Raw genomic sequence first — 22,683 nt, forward strand, 5'->3', positions numbered from 1 at the left:
GATTCTTTCCTCATATAGGTTATTACAGAATATTGAGTGGAGGTCCCTGTGCTACAGTAGGTCCTTGTCAGTTACCTATTTTATATATGTTTTATATATAGTAGTATGTATATGTTAATCCCAAACTCCTAATTTATCCTTCCTTCCGCTTTACCCCCTTGGTAACTGTAAGTTTGTTTTCAAAGTCTGTGAGTCTATTTCTCTTTTGTAAATAAGTTCATTTTTTTTAGACTCCACATATAAGTAGCATCATAGAATATTTGTCTTTGTCTTTATATAGTATGATAATCTCTGGGTTTGTCCATGTTGCTGCAAGTGACATTATTTCATTTTTTATGGCTAATATTCCATTAAATCTATGTACAACATCTTCTTTATCCATTCTTCTCTTTGTGGCATTTAGGTTGCATTTAGATTTTTCCATGAAAAATCTACAGATAACCTCCTGGGGAATTCTGTTGTGTGTTATTCATTGCTTTTTCCATGTTGCTTTTACTAGTTTCTCTTTGTATTTAACTTTTTGTCAGTTTGATTAATATGCGTCTTTTGGATTTACTCTGTATGGAACTCTCTGTGATTCCTGGACTTGAGTGAGTGTTCCCTTTCCTGTGTTAGGGAGTTTTTCAACTATTATCCCTTCAAGTATTTTCTCAGTCCTTTTCTCTCCTCCTCCTGGGACCCCTATGATGCACATGTTGGTGTATTTAATGTTGTTTCAGAAGTCTCTTAGGCTGTCCTCATTTATTTTCATCCTTCTTTCTTTATTTTGTTCCCCAGCAATAATTTATACCTATCTGTCTTCTAGCTCACTTATTCCTTCTTCTGCCTCATTTATTCTGCTATTGATTCTTTCCTATGTATTTTTCATTTCAGTTACTGGATTGTTCATCTCTTCTATCTCTTTGTTAAACATTTCTTATATCTTCTCAGTCATTGCTGCATTCTTTTCCCAAGTTCTTCAATTGTCTTTACTGTTCATTACTCTGAATTCTTTTTCAGGTAGATTGCCTGTCTCCATGTCACTTGGTTGTTCTTATGGGTTTTTATCTTTTTCCTTCATCTGAAACGTCTTATCTGCTGTCTCATTTTGTTTAACTTTCTGTGTTTGTGGTCTCCGTTCTGCAGGCTGCAGGATTGTAGTTCCTCTTGCTCCTGGTTTCTGCCACCTGTTGGATGAAATTGGTCCAGGGGCTTATGCAGGCTTCGTGGTAGGATGGACTGGTGCTTGCCCACTGGTGGGTAGATCTGGGTCTTTTCTTTCTGATGGGCAGGGCCATGTCAGGGGGTTTGTTTAGAGGCAGGTGTCAACTCAGGATGACATTAGACAGACCGTCTTCTGATAGTTGGGCTTGTGTTACCTCTCTGTTGTTCGTTTGGCCTGAAGCGTCCCAGCACTGGAGGCTGCATGCTACAGGTCTCAGTGTGAACTCCAGGAGAACTTTGGGAGATCTTATGCCAATGATTATTCCCTTAAGTCTCTGCTATCAGTGTCCCTGCCCCCACAGTGAGCCACAGCCAACCCCTCCCCACCCCCGAAAACCCACCATGACTGGTAGGTAGGTCTTGCCCAGGCTTCTGTGGAGTCACTGCTTTGCCACAGGACCCAGTGCATGTAAAACCTTGTATGCACTCTCCAAGAGTGCATCCCCCAGTCCTGTGAAGTTCTTACACTCAAACCCCACTGGCCTTTGAAGCCAATTGCTCTGAGGGATCCTCCTCCTGATGCCAGACCCCCAGGATGGGCACCCTGATTGCGGGGCTGTGAATTCTCACTGCTATGGAAGAACCTCTGCAATATCATTATTTTCCAGTTTGTGGGTCACCCACCTGGTGGGTATGGGATTTGATTATATCACAGAAGTACTACTGTCTCATGTGGCCTTGTCTTTGTGTTGGGTGTATAATATCTTTTTTGGTAGATTCCAGTCTTTTTTTGCCTATGATTGTTGAGCAGTTAGTTGTGATTTTGGTGTTTTTGTAGGAGGAGGTGAGCTTGAGTCCTGCTACCCTTCCATCTTGTCTGCTTCTCACACTGATGTCCACACAACAGATGGTGCAGAGCCTTCCCAAAGAGCTAGAATTTGAATGCCAAAATACAAGTTGATTCATGTTTTTGTCCATTAATGGTCCATGGATTTATTTAAATGAAGTCCATGTCAGAGTCCACAGATATCAGAGTTCTGCCAAACCTCCTGGAATCCATGGTTCCAGGATGACCATGGGTGCCAGAAAGGTCTTTTTTTTTTTTAATAGCCATCATTACTTTGTACCACTTATCTCCCTTTTTACCTCGTTCATTTATAAGCTGTTAGAAAGGATTATATATACACTTTTCTTTTTCTTTTTGAAAGGCAAGCATGTCTGTACACAAAAAGCCTCAGAATAATTCCTGTCAACCTTTAAAAAAATACAAAGGATATAACTTCCTATGGTCATTTTTAGTCACCCTTCTAAAGGATGTGTACATAAGGGCTAAAATACTGAACCCAGCAAGGTGGCTGGTATTTTTTGCCAAAGCTGGATATGAAAAATAGAATTCTAAAGGGAAGGCCTGGTGGTAAAAAGCCAAGTGATATTTTTAATAGAAATCAACGAGTTATGCTTTTCTTTGCTGACTTGTATTTTGCTTTTTAACTTCTGGTGCACACTAGACATCCAGAGTCTTTCCAGACCTATCTTCCTGTCCCTCTCCCCACCTTGTACCCACACCTCAAGTGTTGCTCATGGTGATTAGAGGCCTGCTGGAGGGGGGTTTCTTTGCTGGGCTTGCTGTCCGCATTCTGAGAAGTCTTCATTGCTTCTGCAGCAGCTGATTGAGCTGATTGGCACCTGCGGAGGAAGCCCAGCTTTCTTCACCTGCCATTCTGCTATGATCCCCACTGGCTGGGATCTTTAGAAACTCTGAAATAATTTCTTCAGGTTCTTAGGTTCTTCCATTTTCCTTGTTTGTAATATGTAATTAAAAGCTTACTGTTGGCGTTCCCATCATGGCTCAGCAGAAACAAATCTGACTAGTATCCATGAGGATGCAAGTTCGATCCCCTGCTCTGAGTCTCTGCCACCAGTGTCCCTGCCCCCACAGTGAGCCACAACCAACCCCCACTCCAGAAGACCCACTGTTACCGGTAGGTAGGTCTTGCCCAAGCCTCTGTGGAGTCACTGCTTTACCCCAGGACCCAGTGCATGTGGATTAAGGATCCAGCATTTCCATGAGCTGTGGTATAGGTCGCAGATATGGCTCAGATCTGCTGTGGCTGTGGCTGTGGCTGTGGCATAGGCCAATGGCTACAGCTCTGATTTGACCCCTGGCCTAGGAACCTCCATATACCGTGGGTATGCCGCCCCTCCCCCCCCAAAAAAAGACCAAAAATAAATAAATAAAAAAAGCTTACACTAAGGATCCTTCCAGTGCTGTTACCTTCCAGGAAGTGAGGTCTGTACCCCTGTAGGTACCCACATGAATTTTAATGAAAAGGCCAAACTTAGATTTATGGTGTCTTGATATTATCATTAAGAAATAGAGAATTATTTGGCAATATTTGCATTTGAGGAGCACTTTTCAACCTTAAAAAGTTGATAAGTTTCTAAACTTCCACTTATTTCCTGTGTGCAAAGGAGACCATGAGATTGGAATTCTGAAGCTGTAACTTTAATACTAGGATTAACAAATAAGCACATAACGTATACATGATAAGGGCCAGGTTTCTCCCTCTAGGAGAATGAACTTAAAATCGGAAAAAAGGAGGGAGGGTGAAATGAACCTGTGGTGTTAGACCGGGTTAGAGTTACCCGTATACATTCATGGTGTTTGTCGTGTAGACAAATACAGAGATGAGTTAGTCTTCACACAGAGGTTTCCTGGCTCTGCCTGCTGACAGTTTCAGAAGAGGAGCCAGGGCTTCTTGGAGAAGTGTTTGGTTCTTGGTCTGGGGCAGGGAAAATACAAGAGAGTCTAGAATTATCTCGTGGTACCAGAAAGCTATAAAAGTGCTCAGGAAAGGGGATGGCCTGCCAGAGGGCAACCCAGCCAGCCTGCAGGAGCTCCTAATGGCCAATGCTGGCAATGAGCGCAAGAAATGATAGTCTTAGAGCAAAACGAATGTCCACTGAATATATACATAAATGGTGCAGAAGGGACAGCTTTTTCCTATAGAAGAATTTCAGTTACTACGTGTAAAAACAAAGAGGCAAATAGAATATCACCGTTAGGCACATCCCACAGTAATTTTTGCACATAAGGTCCACTGATGGGTTGTCAAATTCGTGAGTGAAAGTTTGAGGAGAAACAGGATATTTGTATAGTTTCAAGTTATCTTTTCTAAGATGCTAACTACAAAGGGAAAAAATAGGAACTTTACATTGTAGACATTAGCACATCCACCTTCACAAGGAATCAGAGTTAATATTGCAGTGGTAAGACGTGGCTGTCACAAGGCCTGTGATGTGACACATGGACAAGGGCACAGAGTCACGTCTGTGCTGTTGTTCCCCAAATGCCTGACCTCAGTGTGAGCATGAGAAAACACCAAGCAAACTCAGACTGGGAATGATCTACATACAGCTGACAAGCCCTCTTCAGAGTGTCATGGCTGTGAAGGACTGAGGAACCATCCCAGACTGGGGGAGACGAGGAGAACACAGCCACATAACAGAGCATAGGATCCACGATAACCTGGAATAGAAAAGGGGCAGTAGAGGAAGAACTGGAAAAATTCAAGTAAGATCTGTAGGTTAGTTAATAATACTGTACCAATGTTAATTTCCTGGTTTGGATAATTATAGTACAGTTATGTAAGATGTTAATATTAGGGGATGGCTGGGTGGAGGGTATACAGGAACTCTATTATTTGCACAACTTTTTTGTAAGTCTAAAATTGTTTAAAAGGATACTGGATACTTAAATATATAAAGATGTGTGTTCAGGGACATTGATTGCAGCATTGTTTATAAATAGCAAGAAATTAAAGATAATAGATGTCTATCAGTCAGGGATTAGGTAAAAATTAAGTTATTAAAAAGAACCACCTGGGGGTCCTGCTGTGGCACAGCAGAAGCAAATCTGACTAGTATCCTTGAGGAAGTGGGTTCGATCTCTGGCCTCGCTCAGTGGGCTGGATATCCAGCCTTGTCATGAGCTGCGGTGTAGGTCGCAAACATGGCTCAGATCTTGGATCCTGTGTTGCTGTGGCTGTGGCATAGGCCGGCAGCCACAACACCGATTCGACCCCTAGCCTGGGAACTTACATGTGCCATGGGTGCGCCCCTAAAAAACAAATAACGTTACATTTACTTGACTGGATGTCACAGTGAAGAGAAAGGGTGGAGGGTGTGCCCCTCCCCCTTTGGCTGCCTGGACTCTCGTCCAGTCTCCAACACAGAACACAGATTCTGTGACTCTTCCTTGGCCCAATTATTCTTCTTTTCCCTGTTGATCAGTTTCCTCATCTGTAAATTGGGAATAATCATAGCATCAACTTTTGGACTGGCTGTGAAGATTAAATGGAGAACTCAAGTAAAGCACCTAGGATAATACTTAGCATATAGGGTTGATAAATTATTAATACTTCATATTATCTAGGAATAAAGGGAAAACAACATAACATTAAATATCAAATGATACCATTTCTGTTAAAAATTTCTATGTATGAATCTTGGAGTTTAGATACTAATGTGTTTAATGGTGGTGGTGTTGGGGGGCAGCAAATTTGGCAACTTCTACTTTCTGAGTTAAATATTTAAAGATTACTTTCCATAAAGTATGCAATTAAAGAAGTATACAGGGTGCTTTTAAAAGAAGCCTGCTATTAAGTGGAAATTATTAAGAAATGAAAGATGGTATCGCTAAGGCAAACAGAATTGGGTAATCATTCTAGATAAGTGTCCAAGATCATATGACTTGGCATCTGTCTTAGTGAAAAGTAAAAGGCCTGCTCTTGGCCAACATCCACAATCACCTGGAACATAATTCTTAATTTGGAAAATGACAAACTTAATGGCTCTACCCTCTAATTCTGGGCTGTGAAAGGTTATTGTGAGAATGGGTGTGACCAGCAATTTGTCTTCATAAGAAATAACCAAAGGCCTAAATTACCAGAAGTAAGTAATTCTGGTAATTTTCATTAGAATGATTAAACCCTAGAGTAGAACACCAAAATGATGTACTCTCCAGGCTTATAGTTGTAGATAGGATAGATATCAATTGCTTTCTGACCCCTAGGTAGTCAGAGTTACAGTGGGAGCCAGAATTCACTAATATCTTGACAAAAGCCATCTAAATTTATGTATAGCATAGATAGGCTATATAGAAATACACATGAAACTACATATTTTCAAAATCTGCTTATATTCATAATTTGTTTATGGCATCAGGGTTTTTTCTTATGATTATAAAGGGTTTTTTTCCTTATGTTTGCTTCAGTGACTGTGGTTCTTTGTAATGCTGGAGCGCCAAACCTGTCTGTTCTTCTTCTTTTTTTTTTTTTTTTTTTAAGGGCTGCACCCACAGCATATGGAAGTTCCCAGACTAGGGGTCGAATCAGAGCTGCATCTGCCGGCCACAGCTACAGCCACAGCAAAGCCAGATCCGAGCCGCAGCTTCAACCTACTCCACATCTCACAACAAATACCTAAGCCTGGCTGTTCTGATTTAAGGGTATAGAGGTCTCTGCAGCAGATATAAGACCCATCTGTGTTTGCAGTTTTGGGCTGTACAGGGTTTCTAAAATTGCTAGAATTAAGATGAAATGTCAAGAGTAAGTGTATGCTAGGAATATGGGAAGATCATTCAAGAAAGCAGAGCAAGAGGTTGAAATGCACTTCTCTTATCTCACTTTTGTAATTCCTTTTCGTGTCTTCCCCATAATAGACCTCTCAAAGTTGAATCACCAAAGCTTTCCAAGGAAAAAAGTGAAAACGTTGAAAGCGTATTCTCCTCATTTGACTCTTGGGAACGTTTTTATGCATCTTTCATCCTAATTTCCTTAAACGCTTTTGTTTAAATATACAGTACTAGTTGACCTGCTGTTTAAAAATCATTTGGATTTCAAAAAGTTCCACATTTTCCTTTGGGACTCCAGCTGCTTTTTTCTTCTGTCTGCAGCCTTCACTGTTTCCTCTGTGGTGAGTGATGTCAGAGCATCTTCCTTTCATGATGAAGTCGGAGGCAGTACCCTGAAGCCCCTGCTGTAGTACTGTCATCTCTGCAGATGTACACAGATAGCACAGCTCCAGTCTTGGAGTTGTCCATACCTTCCGAAATACTTTAGTTTCTTGAATTCTAGGATTTTCTTATCAGATAAAACCAGAGAGCTGCAGTGGGCTCTGCTCAAGCGCTGAAGGTAGATCAGGCAGTAACAAGCTGGGGAAAGAGCACTGGGCCCTTGGAGTCACATGGTCTCAGGTGACTTCCTGGCTTGTGACACTAGGAGAATTAGTGAAGCTTTCTCAGGCTCCTTTCTCCAGCTGTAAAGTGGAGATAACATGACTTCCTTTGAACAGTTGTTATAAGGATTAAAGTAGATTGCATATGTCAAAATGTTTAGCACAAGTACCAGTAAGCCTTTCCCCCACCTCATTTGTCCTAATCTACTTCTTGCTCAGCATTTTCTACAATTTAACAAACAGAGAGTAGAGAACTTCCTTAATGTATTTGGGTGTGAACATTTTAATGCGTTTTCACCCTTCCTTTCATCCCGTCATTCATTGTTCCCTGTGTAGAACATCTCTCTGGAGAATGAGGTCAGCCCTGCGCCCTCAGGGAGGCGCTGGAGCTGCTTCATACTCAGGAGACGCAGCGGGGTTGGGGGCTTGGGGGTGGGCAGAGGTGCCAGAGCCCGTGGGAGCCAGCATCTCAGGGAAAGTAGAGGTGATATCGAAGCAAAATCAGGAGGAATCGGAGGCAGTGGCAGGGGTGGAGGTAATAACTTCTTCACTTGAGTCTGGGGATGAGTGAGGGAAATTCTGAGTGACTTCTGGGGGTTTAGGTGTCTGGCTGTGTTGTTGCTCTGAAGTTAAGTATAAGAGCAGGGTTTTTTGTTTGTTTGTTTGTTTGTTTTTTTAAGAGCTGGAGGTAATGTTAAAAGGTGACCTAGTCTGATATCCCTGAATTTTCAGATGAGAAAACTGAGGAGCTCTTGGGGGTTGGTTCAGAGAAGAGGTGAGGCTTGCTTAGGGCCCCGTTGAGTCTCCCTGCTGTCATAGGAATGCTGCGATTTGATTGCTAAAAGGGCCCTAAAGACCAGGACTCAAGGTGTGCCGCCTTCTGCTCGAGAATTTTACCCATGAAACACCAAGGCATTTCTGTCTCTGTAGCAAGAGAAGGTCACTGCAAGCTGTCAGGATTGAGGAGGAGTAGTGAAGTGGAAAACAAGGATACTGTTGAGGCAAGGTGAGGAGGAGAGAATGCCTGGGTTGCTAAAACTTGCTGCTCATGGATGCAGTATGGGGGATCCAGGCTGAGTTAACATGGCAGGAGCTTAGGGCCCGCTGGAGGTCAGCGTTCAGAACAGAAGACAGGGAAGCAGAGGCACACTGTGTGGATGAGTCAGCCCAGAGCCATTGCATGGCCTTCAGCCGTGGGGGTGGCCTGAGGACCCCTCCTGCAGGTTGGCCACCTCCCTCCTCTTCCACATCTGGCTGGTAGCTAATACCTTGTGCTGTCGTTTCTCTGAGCTTTTCCATGAGGAAGAAAGTTACCAAGCATCTATTATCCCAGATTTGATGTTGCATTTTGAGTGGTGTCTTGAAATTTCTTTGGGAAAGAACCTGTGTTCTAAAATTAGCTGATGCTGTTAACTTCATCTAGTCCCATATCCTTTAAAAATATTTGGTGTATATTTTGCTACAAAAAAAATGGAATAACTTTTGAGTTCTGTGACCATGTTTATTAATAGTGAAAGGCACTGTAAAATGGATCTCTTATCTGTCGACTATTATACACATGAAAAATGTGGTTTTAAAAAATAAATTTCAAAGTAGATAATCCTCTTCTTCACTTTCAACCCTATAATAGAGCCCAGATGTTTTAGGACATTTTATGGTTCACCATGAAGTTCAAACGAATGCACTGTATTTACCGTTGATGTTTTCCAGGTTGGCCCAGCCCTTTGTTTCTTGAAATACTCGTGGTATTTCAACAGTGAGCCTGTACCTAATAATTAAGCATTAGAACACCCATTTTTTTCCTCTTATATATTCCTAGTCTTCTTTCTTCCACAAGAATTTGTTTATTGCCTAAAGTCTTTATTTCTGCTGGGGAATCATGTGCCTCCTTGTTACTCTTTATAGTTTTCATCTAAATGAGTTTTTCAGTTGCTTGATATTTTCTAAAAGATACTTATTACTAATTTTCATCTGTTTGAATTTTCCCTAGTTTTCCATATGTGCCTTCCAAAATGACTTTTGAACATTGAACTTGTTTATTAATTAAATCCTCAGGTAAAGCCAGCATTTACTCTGAGCTGTTCTGAATAATCTGTGATGCGTAGGTGCCTAGGAATCTTCTTAAAAGGAGAAAAAAAAAATCATTCCTTAGAGTAGTTTTAATCTTACATGTATATTAAAAGACACAATTTCAGAAAAAAAAATTTGGAAGAGGGTGGTTAGAGATTTCCTATTTTTGAGCAGAGATTAATTTTGTCTGCTTTTTAGCAATCCAAGAAAACCATTTCTGGAAAATGATCAGTTCATTAAAGGCATAATCAGCCTTTTAACCTGTAGGATGGTCCTGTGTAAATTAGAAGAATTTACATTTCTAATAAGGGTTAGAGTTTTCAAAATTTAACGTGTGATATTTGTGGCAGGTAGCCTTTATAATACGGGTTGGTGTGTGGATTCAAATACACCATCTAGTGGGTTCTGTCTCCAGAGCAAGAAACTGTATACAGTGGAACCTGACAGATCAGCCCTACTGATCTTGATAATGCAGATGTTCTCTAATCACAGCCCAGTGGAGTTGGGACCACCCTTGAGACCATCCTGATGAACTGTCTAGGACAAAGGAGAAAATGGGTTTCGGGGAGACAGTGACTTGTTCAGGGCCCTGGTTTGGGTGGATGAGAACACCAGGATGGAGATGAGTCAAGCTAACTCTTCCCCTGCCTGCCATGGCGTCCCCCCTGCCAGGGTGCCTCCAATTAGATGTATCCTGCAAAGGCAGGATGTCGTGACTAATGTCTGTGATGCAGACGCTGTGGCAGGGAATGAACACTCGGGTCTGGGTTTATTGGCTTTACTGTGTTTTGCCAGAAACCCCTAGTCAGGGATTCACATTTCCCAGTTCCCATTCTGCTGTCCTTCTCCCAATCTCACACTGATTAAGTCTCTTTAAATTAAGCAAAGATAGCTTTTAATATTTCTCACCTGTAGGTAGAAAAAGGTTCAAGCAGTTTCTCTTGGTCACCAGTTGAGTAGAAGGAGCAGCAGTAGTAACATGTGTTAAGGCTCCGTGCAGGGGCACACGTGCACAAACCATGGGAAACAGGTTCAGGAAGGTCAACATCAAGGTTACAAGTTAACCCCATGGTACGAGATTGGTTCTGTGAGTCGTCTTTTTTTACTGAAGTTCAGTGGCTATAAAATTAGATAAGGCGTAATAGACTATAGGATAATCCGTACCTTAAGAAAAAAATTTAAAGTATGTACTTGTTATCCCCCTCGAAGCTATATCTGCAAGACTGACTCACAGTCTTACACGTACCATAAAGCCATAGACTTTTTGAGTGATGTAATGTACTAGAATGCCTGAGTTCAAAATGAGAGTGCCATCACTTTCTAACAGTGAGCCCTCATTTTCTCATTTGTGAACTAATACAGTGTTTCTCAACCATGGCTGTGTGTTAGGGTCATCTGGGAGAATTAAAAGGCAACAAAGCAAAAATCACAAAATAGTGCCAGCCTCTGTCCCCATAAAGCCCTCATTCTGATTGATCTGGGTGGGACTGGGGTTGTTTTTACAGCTCCCTGGGTGATTCTAATGGACTGAGCCACTAGGCTAGCTAATTTTGAGGTCCCTTTTGAGTTCTAAGAATCTGCAGTTTTGAGATGTTTTAATGCCATTTAGTCTGACAGCTCACTCAGCATCATCATCCCTGGATATTTGAAAAGCAGCCTTTTGTTTTTATGTTAACATTCATGTTGAAAGAATCCTCAGTATCATTGGGAATCTTAGATTCTTTAAAAGTTTTTCCTGATAGGAGTTCCCGTCGTGGCGCAGTGGTTAACAAATCCAACTATGAACCATGAGGTTGTGAGTTCGGTCCCTGCCCTTGCTCAGTGGGTTAACAATCCGGCATTGCTGTGAGCTGTGGTGTAGGTTGCAGACACGGCTCGGGATCCCGCGTTGCTGTGGCTCTGGTGTAGGCTGGTGGCTACGGCTCCGATTAGACCCCCTAGCCTGGGAACCAACATATGCCGCGGGAGTGGCCCAAGAAATAGCAAAGAAAAAAAAAAGTTTTTCCTGATAAAAATTTGCCTTTGGAGGAGTTCTCTTGTGGTTCATTGGGTTAAGCGTCTGGTGTTGTCACTGTAGTGGCTTGGGTTGCTGCTATGATGCAGGTTCGCTCCCTGGCCCAGGAATTCCACATGCCACAGGCATGGCCACAAAAAAAAAAAAAATGGCCTTTGGAGAAACAGATAATAAATCTAATCCCTTATGTATTTGATGAGCTTCCTGATGTTTGAAGATCACTTCTACAATTCAGCCAGGTTATCTCTTAGGGCAGAATACCCCCCCCCATTTCTTGTCTCTTTGACATTATTTCCATATTCCAAGAACCTTCTCATTCTGCTCTGGGGATAAAATCTGTAGCTGTCACCTCTTTGAAGTGTGCTGCCCAGAAGTGAACACATTCTGCTGATGGAGGAAGGATCCCAGGACCTCTGGTGATGATCTTCCTCTCAAGCTCTTAACTGAGTCTCTAGTTTTAGTAAATAGCTAATTATTTACTAACACTCACTGGTCTATAGATGCACCTACTAATAAATACAATGATATAATGCCTAGCATTTTCAAATTCTTATATACCAAGCATGGTTCTAGTGTTTAAATATATTAACACATTTGATGCTTGCACTAATCCTATTAGCTAGGTGCCATTATTTTCATTCTACAGATAAAAAGAAGAAACAAGCCAAGGAGCTGGGCTGGTAGGTATCTTGCCTCAGATTTCACAAGTGGCAGAGCTAGGATGTGAGTAATAGAAGGCATCTTACTGAAGAACCTGTATTCCCTAGCCTTTCAGTAGAGGTCTTCTCTTCTGTAATATAAGAAGAACGCTGACTTCTAAGTATCTTACCAAGTTCTTAGATTCTTTGTAAGCTAATAGTAATTATACCAATCATTCCAACCTAATGTATTCAAATTAAAGTCTTTTGCCCCTTAGGCCTGTTTCTAATGTAATAACAAGGCCAAGAATTTCTTATTTATTTTAAATCATAAATACTAGTGAGTGAATTTGCGCAAGAAACTGATCTTTACATTTTATAGTGATACGTATAAATATACATGCATACATATGTAAAATAAAGGAATTTAGGTTCTATTCATTCATCTGTCCTCTAAAAGTCTGGGAGAGTCTGATCTGAACCTTGATGCATTTCATAGAATTCTAGAGTTTAAGCCTTGTGACCCTTCAATTACCCTTGTTTCCAATGGGTGGAAGTTGAGGGTGAAGAAATTATATGGAGGGAATAAAATTTATGCTTATAGTTAAACAGGTAAACTAGATTATAGGAGATGAGCTCAGATTTGTTATAATTACATGCTGTTTTAAGAAACCTCAAGTATTTCAGGGAGTTCCCATTGTGGCACAGTGGTTAACGAATCCGACTAGGAACCATGAGGTTGCGGGTTCAGTCCCTGCCCTTGCTCAGTGGGTTAAGGATCCGGTGTTGCCGTGAGCTGTGGTGTAGGTTACAGATGCTGCTCGGATCCCGCATTGCTGTGGCTCTGGCATGAGGCTGGGGGCTACAGCTCCGATTCGACCCCTAGCCTGGGAACCTCCATATGCCGCAGGAGTGGCCCTAGAAAAGGCAAAAAAAAAAAAAAAAAAAAAAAAGAAAGAAACATCAAGTATTTCAGAAGTTGCTTTCCATAAAAACAATTTATGTGCTAATTTTATTTTTATTTATTCTTTAAAGAATATTTTTAATGAATTCTGCCAGTCTTTGTTCAATTTGCCAAATAGATTTTTTAAAACATAATTTTATTATTCAGAGAAGTGTTTCTTCAGTTGACTCAAAGTTTCTTACCACAACGTTGAAAAATCATTTGAAGAACCCTTGCTAATATCCAATAATCCTTTGTGTTCTCAGTTTCACCAGCCTGAACATCTGTATTGATTCTAACTCTTTATGAATATTATTCCTTAGTCCTCGTCTGAGTCATTCTGAAAGGTCAGTCTTTCTGTATAAGTCTTATCCACTCAAGATTGGTAGTAAAAACCATGCTTCAAGGGAATAGAAACATTTCAGAGCAAAATTGACCTCGTAGACCCTACTTTCAATCTGATTGCTTTTAGCTTCAGATATGTTTATATGACTGATAACAGAATATAAAGTATACGGGCTGCAAATGAAGCCTTTTTATCCTCTGTGACTCTCAGCGCAGAGGACAGCGCGTCTGCCTGGGGCTGTCTGTGGCCCGTTTGCAAGTTCAGCATAGTTTTCTGAACCAGTGTTGTGAGCAGCGCAGCCATCAGTTGTGATGTGTATGCTAAGGCTTGGTGGTCAGTATGACCCTCTAAATGACTGGTTTTAGGAGTATAGAGAAAAGCATGGTCTTTGATGCAAAGATCAGATATTCCCTTTAACAGCAGAAGTTTCCCTTTAACAGCAGAATGTAAGTTTTCATCTCAAATGAGGACTGTGGCTTTTGTAGTACAGAAAGACTTTGTAATGACACTGCTTTTCCTTGAAAGCCTTTGATTTTTAGTTTTAGAATGATTTAACACCTACAAAATATCAGAATGAGAAAGTGCGATCTTCCTTTCTTTTTGTCAATTTTGTTTTTACAGTCATAGATTCATGAGCTTAAGGTGGGAGGGGGCCTGAAGATACCTGAGTCACCTCATTTTAGAGGTGACCCTGCCCCCAGCACTGTGCACTGTTCCCTTGATGTCTTTCCATGATCGGAAGGATCCGTGAGACCAGGGCCTGCTTTTTGCTGGTCACTGCTGTGTCCCCAGTAGTGACACGTGTAAGTTCAAGTTCACCAAACACTGAACTGAGGACTCGGTGAGAGAAAAGACTGAACCAGGATGTCCAACCAGTGAGCAAAATCTGACCTAGAAACTTCATCTGCTATCTGCAGGTTTTGTACCTTTCCCATTATTTAAAAAGAAAACAAAAAACAAACAACCCCCCCTGACGTTTATTTGGGAGTCTTGATTATTTGGAGGCTTTCGTCTGTATAAAAGATGATAATTATATATAGTTTACATTTATTGGGTACTGTTTTTCAGGCATATAAATTACTTATTTCTTTGAACCCACATAGTCTGCAACTCAATGATTGAAGATATTTTTAATCCATATTTTTATTAGATAAGGAAACTTGCACTTTGAAAGATTAATGTACAAGGGGTTATACAGAGTCAGAGCCAGGATTCAAATTTGGTTTTTCTGCTTCCAAGTTGAGTGATCTTTTGACTTTTGCCTTTTACATTGGGGATTGATGTTTGTCAATATGAAGAATTATCCAGGCCCCCAAGTTACAGTTATTTAGCTCGGTGCCTTGTATGTTACAGACTTTAATGCCTGTAGAATTTAAGTAAGTGCTGGCTTAGCCTAGAGGTCTGTATTTAAAAGGCAGCAAAACAAGCATCACTTTCCTCTTTCTTTCATCTGTGGTAATCAGTCTTGGTAATTAACCCCTTGTGTGGTCCTATTTGAGGGACTTTTCTGCTCCCTTGTCTTTTTCGCATTCTCCCATAATTGGATTTGGATTTCCTTCTGTTGGTCCTGAATGATGTGTAGGCTTCAAAGCTTTCTTGCTAAATTGAGGATACCCCTGAGACAGAATGGAATTAAGACTTAGTTTAAGATTAGCATCTATCCGTGGTGGAAGAAAGATATGCTTTTTGTTTGTTTTTATTAAGGAGAATAGGGGGAAATGATGGCAAACCAGGAAATGAGTAGATGTCACTGTAGCAGGGCTCATTTGTCCACATTCTGTCAAAGTGATGAGGCCCCTCTTATCCAGTGAAATTTATGTCCAGGCGCCATTGTACTAGTTTCTTGGGACTCAGGATAATCTCATCACATTGCCACTTCGGTATGTGAACCCATCTGCCGGCCACTTTTTGGCAAAAGTCATGCATGAGTAATACCACTGTTTCCTGTACACAAAGATTGGAGTTTTAAGAGGAGATGGCATTCTGTAGCACTGCACTCTGGTACTGGAAAGAGGCAGCTGCCCGTCTACAGGATACTCTGTGTTTCTCTTTCCCTCTTTCTCCTCTCCCTCCCTCCCATCTCTCTTTCCTATATGTATATATACTTCGTACATACATAAAATGACATGTAACATATATGATCGTACAGCATTGTGATTGTACGGCATTATGCTTCAAACTGTGATCACCACCACAAGTCACAGTCCGTCACCACACAGATGTCCCCTTCACCCATTTTGCCCACCATCCAACCTCTCTCCCCTAAGTTAGCCACTAATCTGTTCTTTGTATCTGTGAGTTTGTTTTATTTGTATTTTATTTTAGACTCCACATCTGGGTGGAACCATATGGTATTTGTCTTTCTCCGTCTCGCTTATTTATTTATGTATGTATTTTTGCTTTTTATGGTTGCACCTGCAGCATATGGAAGTTCCCAGGCTAGGGGTCGAATCGGAGCTACAGCTCCCTGCCTACACCACAGCCACAACAACACGGGATCCGAGCTGCATCTGCGGCCTATGTCACAGTTGATGGCAATACAGATTGCTGACCCACTGAGTGAGCCAAGGGATCCAACCCGCATCCTCATGGGTACTAGTCAGATTCATTTACGATGCACCACTACAGGAACTCCTGACTTATTTAACTTAGCCTGTGACTTTAAGATCCATCCGTGTTGTCACAAATAGCAAGATTTCATTCTTCTCTTGTGACTGAGTAGTATTCCATTATATGTGTCTACCACGTTTTATTTATCCATTCATCCATTGATGGACACTTAGATTGTGTTTATATCTTAGCTATTGTCAATGCTGCAGTGAACATAAGGGTGCATATATCTTCTCAATTAAAAGTTTGCTTGTTCTTCTGACAGATACCCAGAAGTGGGTTAGCTAGTTCACATGGTAGTCTTGAGGAATCTACATAGGTATTCTCCATAGTGACTGCACAACTTTTCATTCCCACCAACAGTGTATAAGGGTTCCCTTTTCTTTACACCCTCTCCAACATTTGTTATCTTTTTCTTCTTGTCTTTTTGATAATAGCCAATCTGACAAGTATTAGGTGATATCTCACTGTGGTTTTGATTGACATTTCCCCTATAATTGGTGATATGAACAATTTTTTTTTTTTTTTTGTCTTTTGTGTTTTTAGGGCCACACCTGCAGCATATGGAAGTTCCCAGGCTAGGGGTCGAATCAGAGCTGTAGCTACCAGCCTACGCCCTAGCCACAGCAACGTGGGATCCGAGCCGCATCTGTGACCTACACCACAACTCATGGCAATGCCAGATCCATAACCCGCTGAGCAAGGCCAGGGGTTGAACCTGCAACCTCATAGTTACTAGTCGGGTTCGTTAACCACTGAGCCACAACTGAAACTCCCCGATAGTGGATGTCTTTTCATGTACCTGTTGACCATCTTATGTCTTCTTTGGAAAAATGACTGTTTGGATCCTTTGCCCATTTTTTAATCAGGTTGTTTTTGTTGTTGTTGTTGAAGTATATGAGTTTTTTATATATTTTGGATATTAACCTCTTATCAGATATATGATTTGCAAATATCGTCTTTCATTCAGTAGGTTGCCTTTTTGTTTTGATGATAGTTTCCTTCTCTGAAGAGGCTTTATATTTCAATCTGGTCCCATTTGTTATTGTTGTTAGCTTTCGTCTTCCTTGCCTTTGGAGTCAAATCTAAAGAAACATCTCTAAGACCAATGTGAAAGAATATATCGCCTATGTTTTCTTCTAGGAGTTTAATGGTTTCAAGGCTTATATTCACGTCTTCAAATCCATTTTGAGTTAATTGTTGTATATGGTGTAAGATAGTGTCTAGTTTCTTTTTTTTTTTTTTTTTTTTTGCACGTGGCTGTCCCTTTTTCTCAATCCCATTTATTGAAGATTTTACCCTTTCTCCATTGTGTGTGCTTTGATCCTTTGTCTTATGCTAATTGTCCATATATGTGTGAATTTATTTCTAGGGTCCCAATTCTGTTCCAGTGACCTGTGTGTCTTTTTTTGGTGCAAGTGCCATATTGTTTTGATTACTGTAGCTTTGTAGTATAGTTTGAAACCAGGGAGTGTGATACCTTGAGTTTTCTTTTTTCTTTTTTAGCTGAGGATGTCCCAGTGTTTCTTTCTTCTATAAAGATATGTTAGAAATTTTGACCTTTTAAAATCATGACACTTAGGAAATAGAACTTCTCATTTAAAAAAAAAAAGAGCTTTGGAGTTCCCATCATGACTCAGTGGTAATGAACCCAACTAGTATCCATAAAGACATGTGTTCGATCCCTGGCCTACACTCCTTGTATCCTTTTCCATAAAGTGTGCATTTAGCCAGAAGTACTGAAAGATTCGGTGGTGGTTCTATAATCTCGTTCTTTTGTTCTCCCTCTCTATATATTTTTAAAGAATCCTGATCAGATATTGTGATCAAGGTTGCTCTCTCTGAAGGTGTAGTCTGTACTGCATCCTCCATTCTGTTCCTTCTTTTCTATTTTTTATTCGTTGAGGAGGCAAGGGCAGGAGATGGAGTGTGTTGGTAATAAAGGCACTTAATTCTGATCTTCTTCTATTTCCTTTCTCTTGATTTCCTCTGTGTTGTTGTGGTTTCTAGTACTGGGGATTGTGGTAGATCGTCTGCAGAGATGGTCACCTGTAGTTCTTCCTGGCCTTGTGTGCACATGCTGTCCTACCCATGAGAGGCTGGAATTGTCCCTCCAAAAATGTGGCAGAGGTAATACTGTGACACTTACCTTAAGAAGGGGCAGTTTCTGAGCCCCTGTGTAAGGAAGGAAGTGCAGGCACCCCTGCTGGACAGGGAGGCATGTCCTGGGAGCACCGAGGCTCTGCACTTGTGACCAGTACCACTCCCAGACTTGGGAGTGAGGCCCCAGAAGCCAGCACAGTGGGCAGAGAGGTTGCAGTGCCTGGCTGCACATCCTGAGTCAGGAGCAGATACAGTAGTACGTGGTATAAGCCACTGACTTTGGGGCACCTTGTTGCAGAGCAATAGATAAAGGGATGAGATTTTTATATCTTGTCAGTCTCCCCTCTCTTCTCGTATCTGGTTACTGTTTGTCCTAGTACATCCATGATCCTGTATTTCTGAGGGACCTGCTAGCTGCTAAGTGTTTTCTGTTTTGGTAAAAATTTGTTAAACATTCTTTAGCAACTGTTTCTCATTTTGTTCTTTACCAGCTTTATATTTGTCCTCAGTTGGAGCAGATTCTGTGTCTCCAGAAATGCCCCAAGAGGTCATTTCTCTGGGGTACACAGTGATACTGATTTCATGTAGCTGTTTACAGGAGACAAAAAAAATCACTCCTCTCTCTCAAAAGAAGATCAATTAAAAAAATCACTGATTTCCTCTAAAGAGTAAATTTCTTGGTATGAGATTAGAGCATTCTCACTTCTCAGACTTCAGAAGTAGCTGATGACAAGGAATAAAACAGAAGGATCTGAGCTTTTTTTTCTTTTCTTTTTAGGGCCGCACTCATGGCATATGGAGGTTCCCAGGCTAGGGGTTGAACCAGAGCTGCAGCTGTTGACCTACGCCACAGCCATAGCAACGCAGGATCCAAGCGCCAACCTACACCACAGCTCACGGCAATGCTGAATTCTTAACCCACTATGCGAGGCCAGGGATCAAACCCACAACCTCATGGTTCCTAGTCAGATTCATTTCTGCTGCGCCATAGCAAGAACTCCAGATCCGAGATTTAAGAAGTAAAACAAAGGCCAGGATCATCCAGAGAGAGTTTGCAGTGTACCTTTCTTTTCTGTTCAGATTATAAGTGTTCCCAGAAAAACTTATAAGGTAGTTATTACTTTTATTTTAAATTTCTGGAAGGATCTGAAACGATTTTTCAATGTATGACTTTTAATTTCCTGAGGAGCATTGTTGCACAAAAGAGGACCCATCCCAGGGCCTGAGAGTGGGATCCTGTCGAACACTCGGAAATGAATTGTCTGAGACAGACGTGCTGACAAAGCAAGAGACTTTGTTGGGAAGGGGTGCCCTGGGCAGAGAGCAGCAGGTGAGGGAACCCAGGAGAACTGCTCTGCTGCGTGGCTCGTGGTCTCAGATGTTATGGGAATGGGGGTTAGTTTCCAGGTTCTCTCTGGCTAGTCATCTTGCTCATACCCTGTTTGGTCTGTCTGACTCAGGGCCCTTCCTGGTGGCATGGGCACCTCTCAGTCAAGGTGGATTCCAGCTCAGAGGTTTCTGGGAGGTTGGCAGGACATCTTATGGGCTGGCATCTCCTCCCTCTTTTCCGCCCCTCCCAAATTCTCCCGGTTAGTTTTCCGCTGTAACACCGTGATCCTTATCGGGACCTTGTGTTGTGAGACGACTCACACAAACAGTTATCATCATGCCTGTTCCAGGTGGACAGTTCCCATCCGCTGTTCCCGAACAGAACGAATGCTTGTTCTGAGGTCCTTGTATCAGCTTTTATAAACAATTATCTTTGAAAGCGCAAGGTGGTATTTTTGTTGTTGTTATCAGTTTTTTGTACTTTTAATATTCATCATTTTTCCTGTTGTCTTTCTGCCTAGCAGTTCCTTTTCTCAAACTCTCCCAAACAGTTTAATAAAAGAAAAAACTGGGATTATGTTTGATCCACGACTGGATAGAAGAGATCCAGCTTTTCTTAATTGACAGAGAATCATATATATCAAGGCCACCTTAAAAGCTCTGTTTCCGGAGTTCCTGTTGTGGCGCAGTGGTTAACGAATCCGACTAGGAACCATGAGGTTGCGGGTTCGATCCCTGCCCTTGCTCGGTGGGTCAAGGTTCCGGCGTTGCCGTGAGTTGTGGTGTAGGTTGCAGACGCAGCTCGGATCCTGCGTTGCTGTGGCTCTGGCGTAGGCTGGCAACTACAGCTCCGATTCAACCCCTGGCCCGGGAACCTCCATATGCTGCAGGAGCGGCCCAAGAAATGGCAAAAAAACAAAAACAAAAAAAACAAAAACAAAACAAAACAAAACAAAAGCTCTGTTTCCAGTCTTATATCATCATCAGTGACACAGTTCCTTAGGTCAGTAATCAGTAGTCAACATACATGTTCTACTGTGTGATAAATAGGGGTTTCGGGGCAGGGGTTGGTAGGAGAAGAGAGTTTTCTAGAGAAGACAGAGGGGAATAGTTTTTAGGAGCAAACTCTCTTTCCTTAGTTTCATTTAAAAATAAATACCGTTTTCAGTATTTATAAGTAGGTACATGTGAATTTCTGCTTGGTTACCATCTCTGCAGCTCCTCAATACTATTATAGGCTATTTATGTACTTTTGCCGGTGTTTTCAAGCATATTTCAAGTATGTGTATCTTTTGTTTCAGTTATAGTTTGAATTTCTGAAAAATGGTGGCTACTTACTCTTAATTTCTGAGACAGGGTTGCCCCAGACATTTGGCAAGGTTTGGGAGACGTTTTTGGTTGTTAGCACCTAGGCGAGTGGGTGTTACTTGTGAATTGTGGACAGAGGCTAACGTGTTGCATGAGATCTGGCCCACAGGACGTGATTGTTAAGTGCTTATGAAAGGGAGTATGAGAGGCCAGGGAATTTGACAATGGATGCAGGGTGTCCTTTTTCTTTTTCTTTCCCAAAGGTACTGAGGGTGGGCTTTGCTAAAGATGACATTGCCAGTTCAGGTGTGAACTATAGTGGGCTTGTTAATATGCATATATACAGGGGTTTTGCATTTCCTCCGCACAGTGACAGAGATCAAAGCTAGATGATTTATTAGTTGTAATATGGGAGGTGTTTTGTCGTTGTTGTTGTTTTGCTTTTTAGGGCCACACCCTTGGCATATGGAGGTTCCCAGGCTAGGGGTCAAAACGAAGCTACAGCTGCTGGTCTACAGCATAGCCACAGCAACACGGGATCCAAGCCACGTCTGTGACCTACACCAGGACTCATGGCAACACCGGATCCCCGACCCACTGAGCCAGGCCAGGGTTCAAACCTGCATCCTCATGGATACTAGTCAAAATCATCTCTGTTGCACCACAGTGGGAACTCCCAGAGATGTGTTCTCATTGGAAGAAACTTGCCGTTTCTCAGCCAGGGAGAGAGACGTATTCACAGATGAAAATATGGTGAGGTTGATGCTCATATCATGTTCTTCATCCCTGTAATGCCAGGTCCTCATTTTGTCCTGTGATGGTGGGATGAATGTGGTTTTCAGAGTTGTTCCAGAGTGACATTCTCAAAAGAAGTGGTATGGAAAAAACATACTACTTATAAGTAGAAAAGAAACAGCATCTTACTGTGTTTCTTTCTTTTGAAAGTCAAGCACTAGAACTAAAGATGAGGCCTTTCTGAGAGAAAGGGAAGCTTTTTTGCTATGATACTTTCTCTTCTATTCTCCATGGAACTTAGGTCTTGCTATTTTAGTGAAAGAGGAAATGAATGTATGAGTTAAATAATGAGAGTTGTTTTTATTGGGTAGAAACAGTGTCTGATGCTTGGTAGCAACATTATGAAGAAAAATCGCATTAGCAACATCCACACTGGGAAGGTTTAGCAGGGATTTATTTCTGTTACCTGAGACAGGGATATGAAGGATTTTCCCCAAGCACAGCATTTATGGTTTTTCTTAGTGCTCTCATTTCACTCATGGCCCAGAGTAAGTGCCAACTGTTCTGAGGGAGACCAGTGTTTGAAGGTAACATGTGAGACAAATGCTGGGATAACTTTTCTTAATACGGTGCCTAAAAATTGTCCAGTTGAAATCCATACCCCTTCTAAACCAAACTTAGAAAACTAATTTGAAGCAAAAGTGAAAAGTAATCAAAAATAGTTGGATAGTTTCTTCAATAAGTGACGCTGGGAAAACCAGACAGCTGAATGTAAAAGAATAAAATTAGAACACTTTCTAACACCATACACAAAAATAAACTCCAAATGGATTAAAGACCTATATGTAAGGCCAGATAATATAACACTCCTAAAGGAAAACATAGGCAGAATGCACTTTGACATAAATCACAGCAACATCTTATTTGATCCACCTTCTAGTGTTATGACAATAAAGACAAAAATAAAGCAATGGGACCTAATTAAACTCAAAGGCTTTTGCACAGCAAAGAAAGCCATTAAAAAAACAAAAAGACAACCCAAAGAATGGGAGAAAATCTTTGCAAATGATGCAACTGACAAAGGCTTAATCTCCAAAATATACTAACAATTCGTACAACTCAACAACGAAAAAACAAAACAACCAAATCAAAAAATGGACAGATCTAAATAAACATTTCTCCGAAGAAGACATAGAGATGGACAGCA

At 41.4% G+C, this 22,683-nt stretch overlaps 1 protein-coding gene and 1 long non-coding RNA gene across 13 annotated transcripts in view; both read left to right on the top strand.

Annotated features, from left to right (window-relative positions):
- The window catches only part of PSD3 (pleckstrin and Sec7 domain containing 3), a 626,723-nt gene that overhangs the window by 397,939 nt on the left and 206,101 nt on the right, over window positions 1-22,683 (top strand). The window lies entirely within an intron of this gene.
- On the top strand, window positions 18,862-22,508 carry LOC146395156 (uncharacterized). The gene is made up of 2 exons (XR_014832768.1): window positions 18,862-20,191; window positions 21,213-22,508. It is a non-coding gene; the product is annotated as an uncharacterized LOC146395156 (long non-coding RNA).

Source organism: Sus scrofa, chromosome 17, assembly GCF_054392235.1.
Source record: "Sus scrofa isolate SSC_HxYL_T2T_F1_AM1 chromosome 17, Sscrofa_HxYL_maternal_Yorkshire_Landrace_v2.0, whole genome shotgun sequence".
NCBI lineage: Eukaryota > Metazoa > Chordata > Mammalia > Artiodactyla > Suidae > Sus > Sus scrofa.